The 5,618-nt window shown below is 42.5% G+C and overlaps 1 non-coding gene across 1 annotated transcript; it reads right to left on the bottom strand.

Annotated features, from left to right (window-relative positions):
- Nucleotides 1-3,597: 3,597 nt before the first annotated feature.
- Nucleotides 3,598-3,669, bottom strand: TRNAA-CGC. Its single transcript has one exon. It is a non-coding gene; the product is annotated as a tRNA-Ala (tRNA).
- Between the last annotated feature and the right edge of the window lie 1,949 nt (nucleotides 3,670-5,618).

Here is a 5,618-nt window from a genome sequence, read left to right on the forward strand (position 1 = left end):
AGGGTGAGTGGAAGAAACCAGGCACCAGGTCTTTGTTAAATTAGGAAGAGTTTTCTTGCTGAGAAATGTGAGATTGTGTTTTTTTGTTTTTTTGGTTTTTTTGGATGGAGTTTCACTTTTGTTGCCCAGGCTGGAGTGCAATGGTGCAATCTCGGCTCACCCCAGCCTCCACCTCCCGGTTTCAAGCAATTCTCCTGCCTCAGCCTCTGGAGTAGCTGGGATTACAGGCATGCACCACCACGCCCAGCTAATTTTGTATTTTTAGTAGAGATAGGATTTCTCTATGTTGGTCAGGCTGGTCTCGAACTCCTGACCTCAGATGATCCACCCACCTTGTCCTCAAAGTGCTGGGATTACAAGTGTGAGCCACCCTGCCGGCCATGATTGTGTTTCATAAAGCAAAGCCTCCCAGAAACAGGGTTTTTCTTAAGGGAGAGTGGTTGTTCTAATTTTTTTTTTTTTAGAAATGAAGTCTACCTATACTGCCCAGACTAGACCTGAACTCCTGGCTCCAAGCAATCCTCCTCCTCGGCCTCCCAAAGCATTGGGATTATAGGCATGAACCACTGCACGTGGCCAGAATAGGATTTTTTTGTTTTTGTTTTTGTTTTGCGACAGGGTCTCACTCTGTTGCCTAGGCTAGAATGCAGTGGTGTAATCACAGCTCATTGTAGCCTTCACTTCCCCAGGCTCAGACCGTCTTCCCACTTGGGCCTTCCAAGTAGTTGGGATTATAGGCACATGCCACCACATCTGGCTAATTTTTGCATGATTTTGTGGAGACAGGGTTTCATCATGTTGTTGCCCAGGCAAGTCTGAAACTCCTGGGCTCAAGCGATCTGCCCGCCTCAGCCTTTCAAAATGCTAGGCATGAGCCACCGTACCCAACCCAGAACAGGGTTTTTAAAATGCAGATAGAAGTCCGGGCGCGGTGGCTCATGCCTGTAATCCCAGCACTTTGGACGGCTGAGGCAGACGGATCACAAGGTCAGGAGTTTGAGAACAGCCTTGCCAATGTGGTGAAACCCCATCTGTAGTAAAAATACAAAAAAATTACCCAGGCATGGTGGCGGGCACCTGTAGTCCCAGCTACTTGGGAGGCTGAAGCAGGAGAATCGCTTGAACCTGGGAGGCGGAGGTTGCAGTGAGCTGGATGTTGCACTCTAGCCTGGCAACAGAGTGAGACTCTGTCTCAAAATATAAATAAAGGCCGGGCGCGGTGGCTCAAGCCTGTAATCCTAGCACTTTGGGAGGCCGAGACAGGCGGATCACGAGGTCAGGAGATCGAGACCATCCTGGCTAACACGGTGAAACCCCATCTCTACTAAAAGTACAAAAAACTAGCTGGGCGAGGTGGCGGGCGCCTGTAGTCCCAGCTACTCGGGAGGCTGAGGCAGGAGAAAGGCGTAAACCCGGGAGGTGGAGCTTGCAGTGAGCTGAGATCCGGTCACTGCACTCACATTTGGATAAGTAGTTAAGGATTGTGGTTGTTAACATGGAAATGTGAGATACAAAGAGTGGAGTTGAAATATGCAAAGAGACAAACTGCAAGTCTACATCATTGAAACAGAAGAACAGAGGGTTATGGAGATGAAGGTATAGGTGGAGAATTAGAGGGACCTATATCCAGAGTGGTAACTGGGATAGCAGGAATATGAGACAGTAAGTTTAGCGAATCAAATGTTTTCCAAGTAAATTAAACATTCCCCACAGCCCAAAAGATCCCATTGGAAGTAGAAAACTGAGTGGGAAATGAGGTTAATTGAGAAATTAAGAGATTGAGACAGATAGCTTCATCCTTGAGGTAGATCTTGCTGGATATCAATCTCTTGGAAAAAGTCAGCAGTAACTACAGTTCAAGCCCCTGGGAAAGTTCCAGCCTCTGACTACTCTTATTCTGTTTCCTAAAGAATGGTCATAGGACAGGTCTTCATGTTCTGAAATTTATTTCTCAGTGAAAGTCCCCACCAAAATTCATCTGGACTCTTCCAGTAATATCTGAACTAGTCTTTTTTTCATCTTATTTCACCACCATTCCCAATCCATTTTCCACATTATTTATGGAATTAACTTGGTAAAATTCAAGTCTGATTGTAATCCTCCACCTCCCAGATTCAAATGATTCTCCTGCCTCAGCCTCCCAAGTAGCTGGGACTACAGGTGCCCACCACCATGCCCGGCTAATTTTTTTGTAATGTTTCCTTATTATTGTGATCCTTGCATTTATAATGTTTTATTAATTCCTGTTACAATGTTTTATTGTAATCTTTCACTATTATTGTGATTCTCTCTTGTTTATAATGTTTCATTTCCTCTTATAATGTTTCATTGTAATATTTCATTATTACTGTGATTCTCTCTTGTTTATCATGTTTCATTATTTCCTCTTATAATGTTTCATTGTAATATTTCACTATTATTGTGATCCTGTCTTGTTTATAATGTTTCCTTATTTCCTCTTATAATGTTTCATTGTAATATTTCACTATTATTGTGATCCTTTCTTGTCTATCATGTTTAATTATTTTCTCTTAACAATGGCAGAGAAATACACATTGGCATTTTTGGTGTATCTTTAAATGTGAACTGAAGCAATAGAGCAAATTTACTATCAATATTCCAAAGCACTCAAATGAATCAAGGAATGAACATAAGTGCAATGCAGAAATAACATAAACCTAAAAATTCATTTACTTACAGTTGCCCAGAATGCAACCTCAGTGGGGTTCTCAGTGTTGTCAGGAAATCTGTTATGATTTTCTTTTTTGCCCAGGCTGGAGTGCAGTGGCGCGATTTTGGCTCACTTCAACCTCTCCCTACCAGGTTCAAGCGATTCTCCTTCTTCAATCTCCCAAGTAGGTGGGATTACAGGTATGAGCCATGGCGTTCCACCTGTTGTGAGTTTCTAACCAACTCTGCCTTCCATTTCCACAGGCTATTTGTAACCTTTACTACTTTCTCAGATGTCCCAAATATTTTATGACCAGGTCTCCCACACAAAAACCTTGAAAAGCTGCAGTAAGAAAATGGTTACCAGGTTAGTAACTATAGGACAAGATCTACATTATCTTAAGGTGCTAGAGTGGACCTTAATTTGAAAGCAACTCCCACCTGAATACTAAAACTAAAAAAAAGCATGCTACTTTCCTCTTCTTCATCCTACTCCACTTTCCCCACCTCCCAAAAAAAAACTATGATACGGAGACATACTACATTTTACTGATTGTTTTTCACTGGAGACTGGGAATGGATTAGGGCCTCATTTAGTGGATCTTAAAATAGTCTTGAATATTCAGCTGTATTCCCTCTTTCTGGATGCACTCATAGGAATAGTACATTTCTGAATTGTCCCTCTGACTTTGTACTACTCACCGCATACTAAAACACCTTGGAAGTTTCCAGGAAACAGGAATATGGCCTGTAGCTAGTCAAGCAAATAGAAGAGAAAAAAACATAAAGACAGGGAATTGATGGATTTAAAGGAAATGATAATGGCAAATATGTGAAAGGACTAAAATAGTTTCTTTTCTTTTCTTTTTCCCCTTATATTCTATGCCAGAGGCTGGATTAAACAAAAGCTAATGTAAATAATCGCCGTGGAGATGCCGGGGATCGAACCCGGGGCCTCATACATGCGAAGCATGCGCTCTACCACTGAGCTACATCCCCTGGCACCAGTTATCCGTAAGGGAGAATTCCAGTCCTGTTAAAAACGCGAAGCATTTTATATTATCTCGTGCTGGACCAGGGAGTGACCAACTCTGAGGATGGATTCCACCTAAAGCCTAATCCAGATTACACCCGAGTAACCTCCTTCCGGGACGCACCAGCAACATCCAGCTTGTGTCGTTACAGAGAGCAGAGCACACTTTTACAGCTTTAGCACAATTAGTCCTCTTGGCGCAACTGAATCCCAGGCGGAAAGAATTGAGGGATTGTTCAAGACCTTTTGAAAAATTTTCTGCTAGCCGAAGGCTCATGGAAAATGCAACCCAAATTCCCTCCATCTGAGTACGTTGAATGATGAAATGCACCTTGGGAGCTGTGGCTCCCCACGCGCTTGACCCGGCTCGAAGAAGCAACTGTCCAAATAGATGAAAACGTGAAAATCCTGCCTGACCTTTATCACCACATGCAATGACTCGGGCCACACATACCATCTAGCTCACCTGATACCGAAGCTTTATCTGGGAACTCTGGCTTTACCAAGAATTCTAGATTTAAGAAGGTGCGTTTGCTTATTTCTCTCTTTTCTTGGTCCACCCGTCAGCTCTTTCCCCGTACATCGTTCTGAGTCTCCGCAAGGCTGCTGCGCGGAAGAACGAAGCTGCACGCAACAGCCTTCCCGGGACGCGGGATAGGCCCTGGCCAGGCGCTCCCGCGGAGGCAGGCGCCACGCCCCCACCCTCTGAAAGAGCTTCTCTGCCCTGAGACCCCACTGCAGCAGCCGCGGGCACAAAGGTTTTTGTCTGTTGCTTCAGATGCACAGTACAGAACAGCGACTCTTCAAACGGAAAATGACAACACCAAAGACATGATCCATGGAAGAAGTAATTGATAAGTTATAGTTTATTAAAAATTTAAAAATCGGATCTGCGAAACACACTCTCAAAGAGAATGAGAAGACAAGCTACAGACAAACTATTTGCAAAACACATGTCTGATAAAGGACTGGTACCCAAAATATACAAAGAACTCAATGGATAACAATAAAAGTACAAACAACCGGATTAAAAAGTAGACAAAACATTTGAACAGACTACTCACCAAAGAAGATACACAGATGGCAAATAAACATATGAAAAGTTTCCACATCATATATCATCAGGAAAATGCAAATTGAAACAACAATGATACCACTACATACTTTTTAGAATGGCAAAAATTCAAAACCCTGGCAACACCAAACGCTGATGAAGATGTGGAGCAACAGGAACTCTCGTTCATTGCTGGTGGGAATGCAAAATGATACAACTGCTTTGGAAGACAATTTGGCAGTTTCTGACAAAACTAATCATACTCTCATTATACAACCCAGCAATCACACTGTTTGGTACCTATCCAGAGGAGTTGAGAGCACATCTATGCAGAAACCCTGCACATGGATGTTTATAGCAGCTTTATTCATAATTGCCAAAACTTGGAAACAACGGAGACATCTTCAGTAGGTGAATGCATAAATAAACTGTGGTATATTCAGGCAATGGGATGTTATTCAATGCTAAAAAGAAATGAATTGTCACACCATTAAAAGACATGGAGGAAACATAACATGGAGGAAACTTAAATGCATATTACTAAGTTAAATAAGCCAATCTGAAAAGCCAATGTACTATGATTCCAACTATATGGTATTCCGGAAAAGGTAAAGCTATGGAGAAAGTAAAAACTTTAGTGGTTTCCAGGGATTAGGGGTAACGGGTGAATAGACAGAGCACAGGATTTTTAGGGCAGTGAAAATGCTCTGTATAATACTATACTGGTGGATATATGTCATCATACATTTGTCAAAACCCATCAATCACACAACACCAAGAGGGAACCCTACAGTGAGCTATGGACTATGGGTGATGATGGTGTGTCTATGCAGGCTTATCAATTATAACAAATGTACCACT

The sequence above is a fragment of the Trachypithecus francoisi genome, unplaced genomic scaffold, assembly GCF_009764315.1.
Source record: "Trachypithecus francoisi isolate TF-2019V2 unplaced genomic scaffold, Tfra_2.0 Lachesis_group10, whole genome shotgun sequence".
In the NCBI taxonomy this organism is placed as follows: domain Eukaryota; kingdom Metazoa; phylum Chordata; class Mammalia; order Primates; family Cercopithecidae; genus Trachypithecus; species Trachypithecus francoisi.